Genomic DNA, 22,320 nt, shown 5'->3' with positions numbered 1-22,320 from the left:
TAGATTATTGGATTGGTGGAGACCTCTATTTATCTGTTTTCCACTCCTTTTTTCTATCGAGGGATTGAAGTTGTGCTCGGTGGCGGATCGGTTGGTGATGGTAGATGGGGTGATTGCAGTACTTGGGGGTGGTCCAGAGTGTCGGGGACAATTACAGAAGTGGAGGAACTAAGACAGTTGTAATTCTATGTCATTCAGTTGTTTTGCACCAGAGAGAAGATATATTGACATGGTCTCTTGATGAAGATGAGGCTTTCTCTGTTAAAAGTTAAAAGAATAGCCTGGCAGCGGCTGTTGGTTCGATCCCCGAGTACTCGTTCGCGTGGAACATGTAACATCCTAAAAATTTTAATGATGAATAAAGGAAGTTATGTTTAGTGATTTCGCGTAATTAATTAGTATCGGGTAGGGAGCGGGTCTTGGACGTGGATTAATTGAGATGGGTTAAATAAGAATGGGATTTCAGGGATATAAATACCCCCAAAATCCCAAAAATATCTTCATTTACATCTATTTCTTCACACTCAAAACACACACATTCTAACCGATCAAGATTCGAAGCCGAGACCCGAGATTTTGTTGATAGATCTGAGTTGGTAAGGTAAGAACAAATCCAACAAGCTAATATTACTGAAAATGGTTAGGATTGGATGGGTTAACCGGACCCGAAACCCAAACTGCCCAAATCGGACCCCTAAAACGTCGATTTTAGGCCGATTTGATGGTTGGGATTTGTAGGCGCCGATCATACGATTCCGTGGGTACCAAAATCGAGTTATTTGGCTAAGAAACGAAGGATTTATGGGCAAACAGATCTGCAGCGCGATAACTTCGCCTGCAAGATTAAGTTCGCCTGATGAACTTCGCCTTCAAGCGTAACTTCGCCTTCAAGCGTAACTTCGCCTAAGGATAACTTCGCCTACGGCCAAGTTCGCCTAAGGATAACTTCGCCTGAAGCCAAGTTCGCCTAAGGATAACTTCGCCTGAAGCCAAGTTCGCCTAAGGTTTAACTTCGCCTGAAGCCAAGTTCGCCTAAGGTTTAACTTCGCCTGAAGCCAAGTTCGCCTAAGGTTTAACTTCGCCTGAAGCCAAGTTCGCCCGAGGTTTAACTTCGCCTGAAGTGAAGTTCGTTTAGAAAATAAATTAAAAACCTAATGGAAAATGTGTTAAGGCAGTTATCGAAAATAAAATTTTTCCAAGCTGACCTGGCAGCTTAACCCCAGCCAGGGGCTCTGCCCCTTGGACCCCTCTAGGGGCTGCCGCCCCTAGACCCCGCTGCCAGGGGCGCTGCCCCCGGACCCCCGTTCGTTGTGGGTAGTAATTAAGACTAGAAAGATGTTATAAGTAGTGATAGTTAAATTGATATGTATACTTGTTATACAGTCAGCCGTGCACAACTGAAGAAAGGGATTACGATCAACGGAGAACGTAACCGTGTTCAGGTGAGTTTCTAGCCCCATTTATGTGTTATGTTTTCGGGGCTGTGTGCATACTCAACATGGTTGTTAATACACTTATCCTAAGAGATAAGTGTATGCCTTATGTGGATAATGTGAAATGTATGGATGATTGCTTGATGGTACGTGAACGATCTTCGGATATTGCACGTACTGTCAGGTTGTAACGCTATGTATAATGTAAGTATGTTATGTATGATTATGTGTATGAACATGATAGAGATAATAGAAGAAAGAAATGATAATGTATGGTTGTATGGTTACGAAAAGGGTACCGAGCCCTAATAATACTCAAGGTATGATGTATGGTTGTATGGTAACGAAGAGGGAATCGAACCCTACTAATATTCGAGAACTAGGGAACCGAACCCTACTAATATTTGAGGAAGAAGGGTACCGAGCCCTAATAATACTCGAGGAAAGAGGGTACCGAGCCCTAATAATACTCGAGGAAAGAGGGTACCGAGCCCTAATAATACTCGAGGAAAGAGGGTACCGAGCCCTAATAATACTCGAGAAATGTAAGGCGTAATGCTCTTTATAACATAAGATATGAAAATAAGTTAATACAAAAGAAAGTAAGAAAGTATGAAAGTAAGAAAGTATGAAAGTAAGAAAGTAAGAAAGTATGAAAGTAAGAAAGTATGAAAGTATGAAAGTATGAATGAAAGAATATAATGTTATGTGAATGGTATGATTATGTGATTATCTAGAACTCACTCAGCGTAGCTGACTTTTAGTATGTACGCAGGTGAGTAGGATGAGGCAGCTTGCTTGAGGAGACACATGGCACTGAACAAGAGTCGGGCATCTGAAGACCTATGATGTGTTAATTTTAATGCTTTAATGTGAAAGACAATGAATGTTTTGAGACAAGTTATGAATTATGTAAAGTTTTATGAAAGTTTTATATTCCGCGTAAATGTTTTAATTAACTCTGATATTTAGAGCTGTGTTTATGAGTAAATCCAACACGAAAGTAGGGTTACCGGTAACGGGGCCTTACAGAACAACTGGGTGCCAAAATAGGTTAATGTAGTAGCATGGCGTGCAGAGTTGGAGAGGCTGCCAACTTTTGTATCTTTAGCGGCCAGAAATTTGACGGTTACATCTAGTTTTTGTCCTTTCTGTGGTGAAGCCGAGGAAACCGATGAGCACCTTTTCGTCTCCTGTAGACTTGCGCAAGAGCTTTAGCAAGTCATCACCCAATGGTGCAAGCTTCCTGTGTTCTTTGCGTTCGGGTTTCGGGATATAGTTGAGATGCATAAATTTTCTATCTTTCCAAAGAAGAAGGCGAAAGCTCTTCATGTTGTTGTGTTGGTTACGGTTTGGAGGTTGTGGAAGGCCCGTAACGCGCGGGTGCATGAAGGGAGTCAAGTTCGGTTGGATAGATTGGTAGAGGATATACAAGTTTTGGGTTATCTTTGGGTAAAGAGTAAAGCTTGATTGACTCTTATGGATTGGGAGGATTGGAAGACTTTTAGCTTTTGATCTGCACTTGTTAATGTATGTATTGGTCTAGTCTCTTACTAGCCTGTTGCTTCTATTTTTATTAATAAAATTTGTTTGCCTTTCAAAAAAAGAAAAAAGATAATTGGTACTCCTTCACTTAAGGGACAAGTCTTGATGTTACTAACATGTGAAAAGATATTGCGGTTTTGCAGGATGTTTGGTAGTTTTGATTTTATTAACAAACTAGCTTATACCGCGTTTGAAACAAGGGTTAAAAAAATATTTGTAAACATATTAATAGATATGATGTATGAATTCTAAAAAATCATATTAACATGTAACCAAGTTAAACTAAAATGTTTGGAAATGTGCTGGCCCCATTTTCCATTTTATATTTTATGAACACCAGTTTCAATTTATCGGTATTTAGCAAATAGAAGTTTACGTCTACCATTTTGGTATATAATTTTTTAAAAAATGTCTTTCATATTTTGAATCCGTTAAGAAAAAAGCTGAAACTACAATATATTAAAGGTTCTACAATACATTAAACATTAAAGATAAAAGAACGGAAACAATTTGCCTTCCACTTTCTTTTGTAGTTCTCGTTCTTGATTTTCTATTGACCCAAAAACATTCTTTTGTCAAATTTAAAGCCCGTGATGGAAGAGAACGCCGTGACAAATGGAAAATTTTGCTCAAATACGAGCAACACCGCCAAAATATTAGTGGCACAAACATATAGACTGAAAGTCTACTGACGTACTGAATGTACAGTGAACAAACAATAGACATGAAGTCTACTGAAGTTACTAAGACCAAACATATAGACGAAAGTCGACTGGTGTACTTAGTAGCATATCAATTTTCAGGACGGAAATTCTTTCAACAAGGGGATGATGTGACACCCGACATTTGTAGGTTAACCGCGTTAACTAAACTCAGTTAATTTTGTTAACTCAGTCAGAAAACTAGCATGCATGTCACATGTCACATGTCACATAATAACACACACGAGTTTGTCTGAGTCGTTGGCTGCCTAACAACAATAACAAGTGCTATTAATTAAAATAATAAACTTGTTACAAATGTTATGATACATATTATATGAAACTAGTTTGAGACCCATGTATTACAGGTAATTGATGAAATTTTTAAATTTCAACTCTTGAAAAGTGAAATACAGTCAACAAATTGATCATATATTGTTAATACAATCATAATTTTCATTAAAATTACTAAAATTACAAAACAAAGATTACACAAATACGTTACAAATAAGTAAAAACTTCCTTGTACACTACATTTGTGATTATATTAGCAAGTATACATTGTTTATCAAAAATCAAAATCATTAGTCCATGTCTGCTTGTAACTCTCAATAAGGTAACATTTAGGTCTGCTTATAACTATTGATATAACCACATATAGTTGTTTGTATGACAAAAAGGTTTTCAAGTACATATCAACTCTAGGTAAATGATAATATATCCATGAAACTAATAAAAAAATATTCATATACATAAAATATCATATATTTTAATCAATTAATATGATGTTATTTGAGAATATATGCTCATGTTTATAAAAGACATGATTATTTCAAAAACCATATTATGTGAACTTTGATGATATAATCATCTTCAAAATCTTTATAATTTGAAATTAATTGATCATGATAAATTTGTTGTCAATAATATTCTGTGTATGATAAATTTTTAATTGATTTTATATTTTACAATTAACATAACCCCAATTAGTTGTATTTGTATAAAAAATAAAATTAATAAGTTAATATAATATTGATATTAGGTAAATAACCGATGAAAACGATATTCTAGGTTTTAATATACTAAATGAATTTTAGAAAACGAAAATAGCGGAATGGGATTGAAATAACTACCTGGTTTAAAATTTTGAATGTTTTTAATTAAATAATTTATCTTATAAGACATATTAAATTAAATATATTTAAATGTATAAAAAAGTATAAACGAAGTCATAAAATATATGTTTTCGAAGCATTTTGGTTTGAGTTATGGAAAAAAGTATTAAAAACTACATATTGATCTTCTTATTGCTAAACCATTTATACTACATAAAAAGCCATATAAATAAATGACATATAGTTCATTTAATAAGCCGTTATACATACGGGTTATAATTATAATATTCAACTTTAATGACTTAATGCTAAATACCAAGATATATATAACTAGTTTTTGTCCCTCGTATTAGGGGATGTTTAAAATTTCGTTTCTAATATTGTGAATGTATTTTGTTAGATTTTAGTTTATTTATTGTAAGAAGTTAATAATATACTTGAACCTATTTTGATTAATTTATGCTGGGTTTGTTCATTTTTTAATGAAACGTTAAATGAATTATCTACTTAATTTTTATATTTATTCGTTTATGTTCATTTGTTATAATTTGGATATTATTTTGTGAAACTTTTCCTTTAAGTTAAACTTAAAAGAAAAATAATCGTGTAACTAAATCCATATTGAGAAATTAAATTAGGGTTTGAGTACAGGATTTGTTTTACATTTTACGTGTTTCCAGTATTAATATATATTTATTGTATTTTAATTTTATTTATTGTAAGGAAATTAATAATATACTTAAGGTTTGATGATGAAAGTGTTTTACAAATAAATGAGATTTTATAACCCGTTTAAAAGCTATATGGGTTTGATGAGACCCATGACCCGCTTGTTTTTTTACTATAAAATTGTTTCATAGTTATAAATAATATCTTTTTTTTTAAAAAAAATTGATATTAATTTTTATTATTTTATAGGATTTTTATATCCTATATTTGGTGAGATTAATTTTTAATATATTGAGATGTTATAACACGTTTAATGGTTATCTGGGTTTGGTGAGACCCATATTTGTTAATTCGGGTCAAATGCATGAGAAACCACCATTTACAAATAATGCAATCTGGTGGCTTAAGAAAAAATAGGGAGTTTTCGTTTATATATATATTTAAGATAGGTATTCTCAATGCTTGCAATATTTATATAAAATGTTTGTAGAAAATTAAGACAATACATATTTTCTAAGTTCAAATGCATATGAGAAAATTTTAAATTCAAATTTGAAACCTATATAAAAAATTATGCATCGTTGCTCGAATCTCAGCTTAAAAAAAATTTGTAGTTTACCATATAAATTCAAATTTTTCGACAATGATGCACCTTTAGTTTTTTTTTAATTTGCAATTCCTTGTGACTTTAAAATTTTATTCTAACATGCCTGTAACTTCAGTTTTGATTTTTCCTTATTTCACAATTAATGTTAATGAATGAATAAGTGGCAATAATGGGGAGGGCTATGAGATTGAAATGTTTTAAAATATAAGAATCATATATTGAAATTGATTGAAAAAAAGGTGGGGAGAGCTATGAGATTGACAAGTGGCAATAATGGTAGTCTTTTATTAGAATAGATAGATATGATAACTTGTTACAAATGTTATGATACATATGATATGCAATATGTTAGGTGCTACATGTGACGTGTTATACAAAACTAATGTGATATATGTTACACACTACTTGTCACATGTTACATTATGAACTATGGTAATATATGTTACATTCTACATGTCATATGTTACATGTCTATATGTATGTTATGTGTAAGAAATGGTCAAGAATAATTGTTACATGCATCTTATATTACATGTACATGTTAATTATTAAAATGTACCATGAACTTTAGATTGTGTTATACCTAGTAAACTTGAATTAAAAATGTTACATGATACATGTTATTAAATTAAAGTCTTAACCTAAAGTTTATTATTGATTAATAGTAGTTAAATTGTTATTACTGAGAGTTAATATGTTTTTAATAAGATTTCGGTTACACAACCTTTGATTTGAAAACCTTTTATCTTCCTTTTCTCCTTCCTTGGCCGAAATCCACACTACACACACACACACATATCATATTTTTCTCTCTAAACAACACTTTCTTTACAACTTCTCTCTAGACATACATACATACATATGGTTTTAGTGATTCTTGAATCAAGGTTTTGGAGTCTTCATTGATGAAACAAGAAAGTAAGCATGTATTTATATGTTTTTGTTTAATTTTCTTTGATTTGGGATTGTGGGATGAAAGTATCCACGCATATGAAATCATAAGAAAGCGAAATACGATAAAATTGACAATCTATATGTTAAGATTGTTTTGTTTGTTTCTTGATATGAAAACCCTAAAAATCTTTGTAATAAAATCTGTATGAACAATAAAACGATGAGTTTTGATCATATAAAATGGTCCCTTGGTGATTTATGATCATAGAGATATAAAAATCATGATTTTTGTAAGTTTTGATTAGGATCTGCTTGCTGACAGATTTTGTGATCTACATTGTTAGTTGTATAACTTGTTGATACGATGGTAAGTTTGATTAATTCTTGATGCTACGGTTAAGTCCTTTTAGTCTAGTTTCATACAGTCAATAATCATTTTTTGGACTTTGTTTGACTACTGTTTATGAATTTACAAAATCGGGTATCAATTCTGGTTGAACAGGTAATTTTCTGGTTTGTCTTGTAAAGAGTATAACTTGTTATTGAAAATGAATATTTGAGTGATTCCACTTCTGGAGTGTTATATATTGAGTTATGGTCTTGCATTGATTAGACACATATGGAATTTTTGACAAATATTTACTTTCTGTTGTGTTGATAGAGTAGCTGAAGGTAGGTTGCTATAGTATATAGATTTTCATGATTGTTGTGAGCGCTGAAAAATTACAAGAAAATTTCTGGAGATATCTAATACTTGATAGTTTTGGTGGAAATTGTTTGGTAATTTATTTCCAAGATTTAGTTGGTTAGAAAATTGGACCTTAGTGATTAGAAATCTGTCCAAATTTGTCTAGCTTGCTGTTTTGGTAAAATACTTATAGTTTGTGCAAAGATTGTTGTGTTAACTTGGAATTTGACTTTGGTGGTCAACTTGAAACCATTTTACTAAATGTTTATCTTACTTATGATTTATAAATATTGTGACACTCGTCAATTTCAGGTTAACTCCGTTAATTCAAACTCCGTTAATTCAAACTCCGTCAATTCAAACTTAAGATCACTTGATCTATAACGCACATATCATTACATTTAAACTAGGGTTTTAAATGACGTTTGGCAATAACTACACATGTAGTCTTTCGGGATTGCACCGAAACGCAAACGAGTTGACTCAAACCATTGGTGAACAAACGACAAACATCAAAACAATAATTATTTGATAATTATGTGTTAGGTTTATGTATTATTTGATATTTATATGTAGAACATTAACTCAAGATGCAAAAGTCTATTTTATGCTAGAAATTTAATAACTAGAAGTAGAGGGGCCATTGTGTAATATAATTATTATTAATTAATAACAAAACCCTAACCTCCTTCCTCCCCTCCCAAACCCGATCGGCCCCCCTCCCTCTCTTCTTGGCTGCCGTCACATCACACACACATACATACAACCTTCTTTCAAGTTTTGTTGAAAAATTAAGGTGCTAGGAAGGTATTAACAACTCCTCTATGCGTTCTATATGTTTAATTTTGATATTGAATGGGTTAATCCAAAACCCTAATTCACGAAATTGATGATTAAGATGAGTTAGGGTTTGATTATATGCTTGATGATGATTTGCTAGTGAATTGATAACTAGTTGTGTTATTATTGTTTGTTAATCATTGTTATTTGATTTTAAACTTTCAAGAAAAACCCTAACTATGTGTTCAATGTGAGATTGATATGCATGGTTGGTAAATATTGTGTCTAGAGTGTTATATGCATGGATTATGGTTCATAGATTGTTGTTATGTTGAGTTTTGATGTAAACTGGTACTGGACAGATTGTTAAGTTTATGTTTAGATGACTGTAACTGAATGTTAATGTGGTAATTGGTCGAAATTATTAACACTAAAGTGTACTAGGTTGAGTCTAGTTTCTATAAATTCCAAGTTTGTAATTTTTGGAAGTGTAAAAGTTAACTTTTATTATTTTACAAAACTGAAGTGCGAGTCTGAATTGTGAGGTCTGCTGTTAGGCTGTTTTGTAATTATCATATCTCATAAACTACAAGACCAAATGGGTTAGTTCCACTTCTGGAAGTTAACATATTGAGTTAAGAATCTAACCCAATTGGTCTTGCATTAATTGAAATTGCCATTTAAAGGAAATAACAAATATCATTATGTTGCGCATGATTTTGACTGCTGTGAGTTTATTGTAATGTTTTGGTCTTTGTGAGAAAAACTATGTGGAATAAAAATACAATAAAAATAGTTCTGGAAACCTAACTCATGTGTGTTTTTATGACGATTTTTGGTGAACTAATTGATATGTTATGATCTGTTGAATAGAGTAATCTTTCAAGTAGAAATCTGTCTTGATAAAACTAGCTGCTGAACTATGTGAAAATACATGAAACGTGCTTGTTGTTAGATAATTGCTATGTTTTTGACTAAATTGCCCTTGTGGGGAATGATTGCTAGTAATGCACAATGTTAGCACTTGATACTTAAGTAGTTGTTTACACATGTAACGTGTCACCAATGTGTTTGTCGAGTCACACATAATTTACAAACGAAACACGAAACGTATCTCATGCATAGGTATTATGTGCCGAGTCTAGAGTCTCAATAATAGTTCCAACACTTAGAAAATCTCATTCTTGTTTTAGAGCGCTAGTGAGGATTTTCTGTGACGCGCATCTCTCGGTTGACTTGTTTTTGAATTCTTCGCAAACAGTGAGTTTCACGTTCCCCTTTTACTCTTTTAAACGCTTTTTATTTGGGGAAGATAACATACTCCAAAACGCTTTAGATTTTGTTATTAGTTATATATCACTTGTAAGGCTAAGTGGCAAACGAACCAACTAAAGTCCTTCATAACATCGAACCGTTTAGTATTGGTATAATAGCGAGTCACTGTTGAGTAGTACTACTGGGTTTGACAAACCACACCCAACTCTAAACTCGACGGCAGGTCGAGTGGGTGTAATCTTGGCTAACACATTTTCCATGGTCGTGGTAGAAATGGTGGCAAGGCAATTGATAAACAGTCAGCTTCGGTGTCGAACACTTAGTAATACTTGTTTTATAGGCTAGCTACCTATCGATATATAATTGACATAACATTATCTGGTAACGCAAACGCAAACATTTTCTTTATTTATATATGTGAACTCACAAACCATGTATTGACAGTTTTAGTATGTTATTCTCAGGTAGCCGAGGCGGGCGCGCGGTATAGGAACATGCATTTCATAGAACACTATCGCTTTGCAAACTTGTTTTAAACTGTTATTAATTGGGTTTTAAGTCGTCCTGCGTGACGCAACACTTGGTTTATGAATTTACGCTTCTGCACTCATTTAAACTTTAAATGTTTTCGTGGTTTGAAAACTTTATTTATGGTGTTTGATTATAACTAATTATTCCGATCCTGTTAGTTCACACCCTCTGACGGTAAAACTCCGTTAGTGGATTTTGAGGGTGTGACAGATTGGTATCAGAGCCATTTGTTATAGCGAACTGGAATTTGCATGTATACTAGACTATAACCGCAACGACCCATTAGTTATAATTTCTACGCACTGCATATATATTTTATTTAGTCTTTCGTTATCTTTATCTCTTTACCTCATTCACTCATACGCGCGCATACACGACTTACCTGTAGGGATGTCGACGCTACCATCATCATCGTCCGACCAGGTGACTCATGCCCATGGAAAGGAACCGCAGCTACCTACCTCGTCGCCACCCCAAGTAGCCCCGGAACTAGAAGCCCCTGCACCGAAGAGGTATCACCTATCTGGAGGCATGTACGATGACGACGTTAGCTGGGATTGGTACCCGAGTCTGATCAGGCGTATGGTTTACCGCGAACAAGTTCCCCCACTACCTCACCCGAGCCGTCCTGCATACCCCAACACCCTACAACCCATAACCGAACCAATAGAGCGTGTTCTCGCAGCTGTTGTTTCCTGTTTAGAGCGTGACGCGGGTTTCATGCGCTCGGCGAGAGCGAACGTTTCCGGATTGATAAGAGATGGAACCGAGGCTAGGGAGGAAATTTCCCGACTGACAGCGGCTATGAAGGAAGTGCAGGATGCTAATGATCAGCAGATGAAGATTATGAGAAAAATGCAAGCAGAGATGATAGATTTGCAAGAGCAACTCCTTGTGGCGAGATCCCGGACAGAGATAGCTCTAGAGCATTGCGATATCTTACAGATGCAAATTGTCCAGAATGCAGCAGATTTCGAGGAAGAACCTGAGGAAGAACCTGAGGAGGAACCCGAGGAAGATCCCGAGTAGGAACCCGAAGAGGAACCGGCTGAGCCGGAGGCACACTCAGAGGTGTCCTCAGACGATGACATCCAAGAATGATAACACCTGGATGGAGGGGTTGTCTCCATCCAAACTATTATTTTCTATGATTTTAAGGATTGGTTTTAAATACTTTGTAGCGAATATAATGGTTTTAATCATGAATTATTATTTGGATTATTATATGGTTGTGATGTGATGTTTGTTTCTTTTATTTTTTTTCTTTCTTACCTACCTTTTATTACATGTATGGTGTGTTGCATATGAAACCGAGAATTCATGTCTAACATTTTATGCTGTGATTCTAGGAAATGGCTGGAAGAAACTATGGGCATGGTCGCGGTAACATCAACCTAACCGCAGCAGAACTCCAAACCCTATTGAATGACCATGCGGCAGCAGCTCTAGCCGCACATGTTCAGAATCAAGCCGGAGGTCCAGCCGGAGCTTGTACTTTCAAGAACTACCTGGATTGCAAGCCCAATTCGTTTAAGGGCACGAAGGGAGCCATAGGTTTCATGCGTTGGGCTGAGAAGGCAGAGTCAGCTTTCGAGATGTGTAACTGTCCACCCACCAGCAGGGTCAAATTTGCTGCTGGAACACTGGAAGATTCTGCTCTCACTTGGTGGAACTCCAACGTGCAAATTCTTGGGTTGGAATTGGCAAACGCTATGGACTGGGAAGAGTTCAAGAATATGATGCGAGAAGAGTACTGTCCTAGAGAGGAAATCGCGAAGTTGGAATTTGAGTTTTGGTCGTTGAAAATGGTGGGTTCCGAGATTGAAGCCTACACCACCCGTTCCCATGAGCTAGCAGTAATGTGTCCACGGATGGTAGACCCGCCGAGTAAGAGGATCGAGATGTATATCGATGGGTTGGTACCACAAATTCAGGGTATGGTGACGTCTTCCAAACCGGCTACAATTCAACAAGCGATCCGATTAGCTCACAAACTGACGGACCAGGCAGTGACACAAAGTGCGTTTCCACCTAGAGGTTCCACCTCTAAAACCCGAGACAACTCAATCACTGACAACAACAACAACAACAACTCGGGTAATGGAAAGAGGAAATTTGACAACATCAGGTCCTCATCCTCGAACCTCCCACAGCAACAACACGACCGTAAGCCCGAACTCGCTCAGGACTTCAATAATCAGGGTTCCAACAATAACAACAACGGTGGCGGGTAGGGTTCGAGTGGCTATGCTGGGAAGTACCCGAAATGCAACAAGTGCAACTATCACCATGCTGGCTCATGCGACCGTATCAAGTGTTTGAGATGCGGAAAAATGGGTCATCAGGCCAAAGAATGTAGGTGAGACCTAGCGGCAAATGGTGCTCCTAAACAGCCTACGGCGACTAAAGGGTGCTTCGAGTGTGGTCAAGAGGGTCATTTCAGGAAGGATTGCCCCAAACTAAAGCAGAATGAGAACAATGGAGGCAACAAGAGTGGCAGAAGTAGTGGTAAGGGTAGAGCTTTCGTCATTGGGTCGGGCCAGGCCCGCAACGATCCAAATGTGGTTACCAGTAAGTTTCCTGTGAACGACTGTTTTGCTTCTGTTTTGTTTGACACTGGAGCTGATAGGAGTTTTGTATCGAAAGCCTTTAGTAAACTCTTAGACTTAACTCCAACCCTGTTAGATGCTAAGTTTCCTGTTGAATTAGCGGACGGTAAGTCTATAGAAATAACTCATGTACTTGCGGGATGTAAGTTGAAACTGTCGGGTCATACTTTTGATATCGACCTCATACCTTTTACACTGGGTAGTTTCGATGTTGTTGTCGCCATGGACTGGCTATCCGAGAACCAAGCTGAGATTATATGTCACGACAAGATATTCCACATTACTACCTCTTCCGGCGAAATCATCTCGATACATGGCTAGAAGAGTGGCATGACTACAAGTGTTATCACCCTCATGAAGGCGCATAAATATTTACGAAAGGGTCATCCCGCAATTTTAGCCCATATTGTCGAGAAACCCGCGGAGGAGAAGCGAATCGAAGACATACCGATTGTGCGAGATTTTCCGGAAGTCTTCCTAGAGGATTTGCCTGGACTCCCACCTATTCGACAAGTCGAGTTCCAAATCGAATTGACCCCCGGTGTAGCACCCATAGCACGAGCCCCGTATCGGCTCGCACTGGCTGAGCTTCAGGAGTTGTCCACTCAATTGCAAGATTTGTTGGATAAAGGTTTTATCCGACCTAGCTCATCACCATGGGGAGCCCCTGTCTTATTTGTTCGAAAGAAGGACGGGACTTTCCGCATGTGCATCGACTACCGAGAGCTGAACAAGGTGACGATCAAGAACCGTTATCCCTTACCCCGAATTGATGATCTGTTCGACTAGCTGCAAGGATCGAGTTACTACTCGAAGATTGATCTGAGATCTGGTTACCATCAATTAAGAGTGCGCGAAGAAGATATTTCAAAGACGGCTTTCAGAACACGGTACGGTCACTACGATTTTTCGGTTATGCCTTTTGGCTTAACCAACGCACCAGCCGTATTTATGGATCTCATGAATCGAGTATGCAAGGCGTACCTCGACAAGTTTGTGATTGTTTTTATTGATGATATCCTCGTCTACTCCAAGAACAAGGCCGACCACGAAGAACATCTGAGGTTGATCTTAGAATTGCTAAAGAAGGAACAATTGTGCGCTAAACTCTCGAAATGCGAATTTTGGCTTCGCGAGGTTCACTTCTTAGGACATGTGATCAATGATAATGGTATCCATGTCGATCCCGGAGAGGTAGAGGCCATCAAAAACTGGGAAGCACCTAAGACTCCGACTGAGGTGCGACAATTCCTAGGACTGGCTGGCTACTACCGACGTTTCATCGAGGGATTTTCAAAGATTGCTCAACCCCTCACCGCTTTGACTCACAAGGGTACTAAGTACAATTGGGGAGACGCGGAGGAATCCTCTTTCCAACTGTTGAAAACCAAACTTTGTAGCGCCCTTATCCTAGCCCTTCCCGAGGGAACAGAAAATTTTGAGGTACATTGTGACGCATCGATACAAGGTCTCGGTTGCGTACTGATGCAAATCGAGAAAGTTATAGCCTATGCCTCTCGACAACTACGGATTCACGAGAAGAACTACACGACCCATGACTTGGAACTCGGAGCTGTGGTGTTTGCTCTAAAGATATGGAGGCATTACTTGTACGGTACCAAGTTTACCATTTACACCGACCACAAGAGTCTCCAGCATATCTACGATCAGAAGGAGCTAAACATGCGACAACGTCGTTGGGTCGAGTTGCTTAAGGATTATGATTGTGCCATCAAGTACCACCCTGGCAAGGCCAATGTAGTGGCCGATGCTCTCAGCAGAAAAGAAACCGATAAACCTTGACGAGTGCGAGCATTACAACTCACGATTCACGCCAACTTACCCGATCAGATTCGCGATGCACAACTCGAAGCCTTGAAAGACGACAATCTCCCATCAGAACTTATGCGGGGCATGAACAAACAACTTGAAACCAAATCGGACGGAGTCCGATATTTCAAAAACCGGATTTGGGTCCCTCTATGCGGAGAGTTGAGAACCCTAGTGATGGACGAAGCACACAAGTCCCGATATTCTATCCACCCTGGCTCAGATAAAATGTACCATGACCTAATGGCACTTTACTGGTGGCCAAACATGAAAGCCGACATTGCCATCTACGTGAGCAAATGTTTGACTTGTGCAAGAGTCAAAATAGAATATCAGAAACCATCTGGTATGCTACAGCAACCGGAACTTCCAACGTAGAAATGGGAACACATTTCCATGGATTTCATCACGGGAGTACCTAAAACACCGACGGGATGCGATACCATCTAGGTGATCGTTGACCGGTTGACTAAGTCTGCACACTTCTTAGCAATCAAGGAATCGGACAAAAATGGAAAGACTGACTCACATCTATATGAAAGAAGTAGTGTCTAGACACGGAGTGCCTGTCTCAATCATATCTGATCGAGATTCCCGCTTCACTTCGCACTTTTGGAAGTCAATACAGAGTGCACTAGGCACCCGCCTTGATATGAGCATAGCATACCATCCTCAGACGGAAGGGCAAAGTGAGCGCACCATTCAGACCTTGGAAGACATGTTGCGTGCCTGCGTGTTGGATTTCGGAAAAAGTTGGGAACCTCACTTACCTTTGGTAGAGTTTTCGTATAATAACAGTTATCACGCAAGCATTAAAGCATCGCCGTTTGAAGCGTTGTACGAACGAAAGTGTCGATCACCTGTCTGCTGGGCAGAGGTGGGTGATAGCCAAATCACTGGTCCAGAACTAGTACTTGAAACTTCTGAAAAGATTGTCCAAATCCAAAACCGCATGGCAGCAGCACGAGATCGCCAAAAGAGTTACGCCGACAAGCGCCGAAAGCCTCTTGACTTTTAGGTGAACGACCAAGTATTACTCAAAGTCTCACCTTGGAAAGGTGTAGTTCGCTTCGGAAAGCGAAACAAACTCAATCCACGATACGTTGGCCCTTACCGGATAACTGAGCGCATTGGTCCGGTAGCGTACCGACTGGATTTACCAACGGAACTCAGTAGCGTACACAATGTATTCCATGTATCCAATTTGAAGAAATGCCTTTCCGATGAAACCCAAGCAGTTCCTTTGGACGAGTTGCAAGTTGATGAACAACTACGCTTCATCGAAGAACCAGTCGAAGTTTTGGATTGAAAAACCAAAACACTCAAGCACTGCAAAATTCCAATCGTTAAGGTTCGTTGGAACTCGAGACGTGGACCAGAGTTCACGTGGGAACGCGAGGACCAAATGATGAAAAAGTATCCTCACCTTTTTAAAGGGTTGACCAAATACCGAAAACCGCGAAAGCCATCAAACCGTCAGAAATCACCAGAGGTATGAATTAAATTTCGAGACGAAATTTCTTTCTACTAGGGGATGATATGACAAACTGAAAATTTTTCTTGCTTTTTCAAACACCCATCGCGACTTGACTCAAATTTTCGGGACGAAAATTCTTTCAACATGGGAATGATGTGACACTCGTCAATTTCAGGTTAACTCTGTTTATTCAAACTCCGTCAATTCAAACTTAAGATCACTTAATTTATAACGCACATCTCATTACATTTAAACTAGGGTTTTAAATGACGCTTGACAATCACTACATATGTAGTCTTTCGGGATTGCACCGAAACGCAAACGAGTTGACTCAAACCATTGGTGAACAAACGACAAACATCAAAACAATAATTATTTGATAATTATGTGTTAGGTTTATGTATTATTTGATATTTATATGTAGAACATTAACTCAAGATGCAAAAGTCTATTTTATGCTAGAAGTTTAATAACTAGAAGTAGAGGGGCCATTGTGTAATATAATTATTATTAATTAATAACAAAACCCTAACCTCCTTCCTCCCCTCCCAAACCCGATCGGCCCCCCTCCCTCTCTTCTTGGCTGCCGTCACATCACACACACATACATACAACCTTCTTTCAAGTTTTGTTGAAAAATTAAGGTGCTAGGAAGGTATTAACAACTCCTCTATGCGTTCTATATGTTTAATTTTGATATTGAATGGGTTAATCCAAAACCCTAATTTTGATATTGAATGGGTTAATCCAAAACCCTAATTCACGAAATTGATGATTAAGATGAGTTAGGGTTTGATTATATGCTTGATGATGATTTGCTAGTGAATTGATAACTAGTTGTGTTATTATTGTTTGTTAATCATTGTTATTTGATTTTAAACTTTCAAGAAAAACCCTAACTATGTGTTCAATGTGAGATTGATATGCATGGTTGGTAAATATTGTGTCTGGAGTGTTATATGCATGGATTATGGTTCATAGATTGTTGTTATGTTGAGTTTTGATGTAAACTGGTACTGGACAGATTGTTAAGTTTATGTTTAGACGACTGTAACTGATTGTTAATGTGGTAATTGGTCGAAATTATTAACACTAAAGTGTACTAGGTTGAGTCTAGTTTCTATAAAGTCCAAATTTGTAATTTTTGGACGTGTAAAAGTTAACTTTGATTATTTTACTAAACTGAAGTGCGAGTCTGAATTGTGAGGTCTGCTGTTAGGCTGTTTTGTAATTATCATATCTCATAAACTACAAGACCAAATGGGTTAGTTCCACTTCTGGAAGTTAACATATTAAGTTAAGAATCTAACCCAACTGGTCTTGTAATAATTGAAATTGCCATTTAACGGGAATAACAAATATCATTCTGTTGCGCATGATTTTGACTACTGTGAGTTTACTGTAATGTTTTGGTCTTTGTGAGAAAACTATGTGAAATAAAAATACAATAAAAATAGTTCTGGAAACCTAACTCATGTGTGTTTTTATGACGATTTTTGGTGAACTAATTGATATGTTATGATCTGTTGAATAGAGTAATATTTCAAGTAGAAATCTGTCTTGATAAAACTAGCTGCTGAACTATGTGAAAATACATGAAACGTGCTTGTTGTTAGATAATTGCTATGTTTTTGACTAAATTGCCCTTGTGGGGAATGATTGCTAGTAATGCACAATGTTAGCACTTGATACTTAAGTAGTTGTTTACACATGTAACGTGTCACCAATGTGTTTGTCGAGTCACACATAATTCACAAACGAAACACGAAACGTATCTCATGCATAGGTATTATGTGCCGAGTCTAGAGTCTCAATAATAGTTCCAACACTTAGAAAATCTCATTCTTGTTTTAGAGCGCTAGTGAGGATTTTCTGTGACGCGCATCTCTCGGTTGACTTGTTTTTGAATTCTTCGCAAACAGTGAGTTTCACGTTCCCCTTTTACTCTTTTAAACGCTTTTTATTTGGGGGAGATAACATACTCCAAAGCGCTTTAGATTTTGTTATTAGTTATATATCACTTGTAAGGCTAAGTGGCAAACGAACCAACTAAAGTCCTTCATAACATCGAACCGTTTAGTATTGGTATAATAGCGAGTCACTGTTGAGTAGTATTACTGGGTTTGACAAACCCCACCCAACTCTAAACTCGACGGCAGGTCGAGTGGGTGTAATCTTGGCTAACACATTTTCCATGGTCGTGGTAGAAATGGTGGCAAGGCAATTGATAAACAGTCAGCTTCGGCGTCGAACACTTAGTAATACTTGTTTTATAGGCTAGCTATGTATCGATATATAATTAACATAACATTATCTGGTAACGCAAACGCAAACACTTAAACGCAAACATTTTCTTTATTTATATATGTGAACTCACCAACCATGTGTTGACAGTTTTAGTATGTTATTCTCAGGTAGCCGAGGCGGGCGCGCGGTATAGGAACATGCATTTCATAGAACACTATCGCTTTGCAAACTTGTTTTAAACTGTTATTAAATGGGTTTTAAGTCGTCCTGCGTGACGCAACACTTGGTTTATGAATTTACGCTTCCGCACTCATTTAAACTTTAAATGTTTTCGTGGTTTGAAAACTTTATTTATGGTGTTTGATTATAACTAATGATTCCGATCCTGTTAGTTCACACCCTTTGACGGTAAAACTCCGTTAGTGGATTTTGAGGGTGTGACAAATATTGATTTAGTTATAGGACTTCATGAAAAGTGGCTAAGTGCAAGTTACATGATTGATTGATAAATCGAGATTAAGGATATTATACGACTAGACTAAGTCTAGTTAATTGGTCAAAAGTCACCAACGAGCTGTCGGTCAATATTTTGGTCAACGGTCAACGTTTTGGTCAACGGTCAACAAAACTCGAACTTTAGTCTTCGGTCATTGAGACTTGGACTTTTCATTCAACGGTCAACGACTTGGACCTTTTTGGTCAAAGTCAATGAAAAGTCAAACTTTGGTCAAAGTCAATGAAAAGTCAAACATTGGTTAAAGTCAACGAAAAGTCAAACTTTGGTCAAACTTCTAATAAACAAAGGCATTGTTTGGATACTAAGGGTTCTAGGGATCTCTTAGCAAATACTTATAGTGCTTGTATGATTTAGGCACTAGAACAACTTTGACTTAAGTAGTTGACTTTCATTTGAACCGCATTCTAGGTGAGTTTCATTGCCCCTCTTTTTACTTACTCCTTTTGGGGGAGAAAGCATGCAACATACAAAACTGTTTTGGATATTGTAGACTTTTTAATACCTCATGTGTACATAGTGAACTTATACTGAAGTCCCCCATACACATTGGACCGTTAACAATTGTACATTGGCTGGATAATGAAAGGTAGTACTACTGGGTTTGGCGAACCCCCTCGGGGCTCTCGGGAGTCGCCGGGTGTCTTCATTTACGAGAAACGCAATATGAACTTGTTTATATTAGACTCCGTGGGTGGCAAACAAACAAACAAGTCAGCCTCGATCACAGTGGAACCTACACTAATGTAGCATGATTACTAGCCTAATTAACTAGTGGTATTACAGAGGCATACATTATCCATACATATATTCTCTACAATGTTTTTACTTATTTACATACTGGTTTGTTTGGAAAACTTGTTTGAAACTCAAACATGTGAACTCACCAACCATTGTGTTGACCTATTTAGCATGTATTTCTCAGGTGTTTAAGGTGCACGTGCGAAGTTGAAATGAGTCTAGTATGCATGGATCCCATTAAGTATCGAATTATGCTGGGAGTCTTTAATGGAATGTTATGTTTGGGTCTTGACACGCACTTTGGGTTTTTAAGTGTTTTCATAAATTTTACGCTTCCGCAAATGTAAAAACTATATTGTAAATGTGCTTACCTCATTTATGATGTGCATTTATATTTAAATATTTTCCATTATAAATTGGTTGTTCGTTATGACACATGGCTAGATCCTGGTATGTTACGCACCTCACGGTAAAACCCCATTAGTCTAAAATTGAGGGTGTGACAAACGCCGATTGAAAGCACCAAAATGAATCATGTTCTTTTCTTAAACAGGTTAAATCATAGTCTTGACGCAATATATGTGCAAAATAGGTAATAATATAATTACTATCTTTATACACATTAAAATGTAAAGATTTAATGCTTTGAATAATGGTAAACTTACGCAAAGTTGGAAAAAACATAATGAGTGTGAAATAGTATAGATGTGCAACATTTGTTGTTAATAAAGAAATGTGAAGCTTATGGTAAGTTTATATAATCTTTACATAACTTAGTTATGTAATTGAAATATTAGATTATATACAATAATTTTTACATGGTTTTTTAGTCGGTTAATAAACAAAATGTAAAGTTTATATATACATAACTACACTGAATTAACTCATAATTTGATATTTAAATTTACCAATGCTCATGACATATCACTTTCATGACATTGTTTGATTTGGTCTTCCAGGTGATGGAAATGAAAGTCACATGGGTGTAGAACCCAAATTTATGATTTAATTTTGTTATCCAATATAAACTTAAAAGAACACTTGGTCATTCAAAAAGGGAAAAAAATGGATAAAACTTCACAAAAGCCTTTTTCGGTTTATACACTCTTTTAAAAAGTTGACCAGGGCCGGCTGGGTGGTCGACGGCCCCGGCCCGACACCCCGTTAGGCCCGATTTTTTTTAATTCTATGTATTTTTATGAAAAAAAATATGTATATTTAATGTTTAAAATCAATTACATAACAACTAGTTTGACTTAGTGGCAAAGGGGTATGACTCTCAACCAAAAGGTTGTGGGTTCTAGTATCATTTGTTAGGACATTTTTAAGCCTATTTTTATACAAAATTTTTTTACACAACCCAAATCATAACCAAGTATGTTCATTTAAAAATTAAACCGTTTAAACTTGTTTAAACTATCAAAATACTCACTTTACTTTTGGCCCAATATATTTTTCGTCTTTGGGCCAAAAATTTTTTTGGCTTCTCGGAGTCGGGCCTGAGTTGACCAAAACATTAAACTCACTAAAGAATATATAGGTAGACCTTGAGCTGTGGTAAAATGGGAAGCGATTCACAAAAGACACGCCTTTTGCGGACTGCGTAGTGGATCAAGTTATTCGTATTACTTCGAGTGCTGATCAAAGAGAAACTTCACAGCTTGATTATCCACCTGGAAATTAATAACATAGTCCATCTGAAACAAAGATGTCAGAATTAAATATTTTAACTGAAAAAATAAAAAATAAATTAACAAATAATATGTCTTACTCGCAAGTAAAAACAAATATGATAAAACCACACATAAATAATTAATTGATAAATATACGAAAAACATCATGTATGCTATTGAACTTCGAAAAAATCATTTAACCCAAAGTAATATAATTAAAAGTAAAATCAAAATTATCATGAGAGAGGACACTAAGTTTAAAGAGTAACAAAAGTTACATATACAAACTTCACATGCATAACATAAAAACCAAGAACACCTGAATAATAAATTTGTCTTTTAAGTATAAAATACTGCAACTTAAAACAACCCGTTTGAACCCGAACTCATTCTAAACATAACCCTATTTGCCCCGAATGAATTTGAGACTCCTTTAAAACAACATGTTTCAACTCTTATGAGCTCTAGTTTCTTTATTATATAAAAATAGTTTTTAAAATTTTGTTTGTTCGCCGGTTTTAACGAAACAACACTTTTAAACTTGTAAGTGGGCCTTTTTTCTAAATCCACTTATCCTCAAATGTTTTATAGCTTATATTGAGACATTTTAACTTGTAAGTTTCTATTTTAAAACTTTTTTTATATTTTCAGGATTTGTGAAATACCCGTTTCCAAAAATGCCCTTTTGTTATGTATCTAACAAAAATTTATTTTTGGTCATCTAATATGTCTGAACCTGTTATAATAAATAAAAATAGATGGTTTTGTCACGTCATGGGTTTAAAAAGATGTTTATGGCTGCATTTTTTCTAACATGCCTGATTTTGGCCCTTGGGTTCTAGTTTGGTTTTAAAAACAACGGTTCACGAAAAATAATTTGGGTCAGATTATATATCATCAAAATTTAGTGTTTAGGGCTGTAAATATGTCATAATATTATTTATGTTCCAGGGATCGTTCTTTAGTTAAGCGATTACCAAAGTGTAGGTTT

Source organism: Bidens hawaiensis, unplaced genomic scaffold, assembly GCF_021521415.1.
Source record: "Bidens hawaiensis isolate Kalapana, Puna unplaced genomic scaffold, B.hawaiensis_p1.1 tig00005897_1, whole genome shotgun sequence".
Lineage (NCBI taxonomy): Eukaryota > Viridiplantae > Streptophyta > Magnoliopsida > Asterales > Asteraceae > Bidens > Bidens hawaiensis.
The sequence above is the reverse complement of the archived record's forward strand: the minus strand, read 5'-3'. Positions refer to the sequence as shown.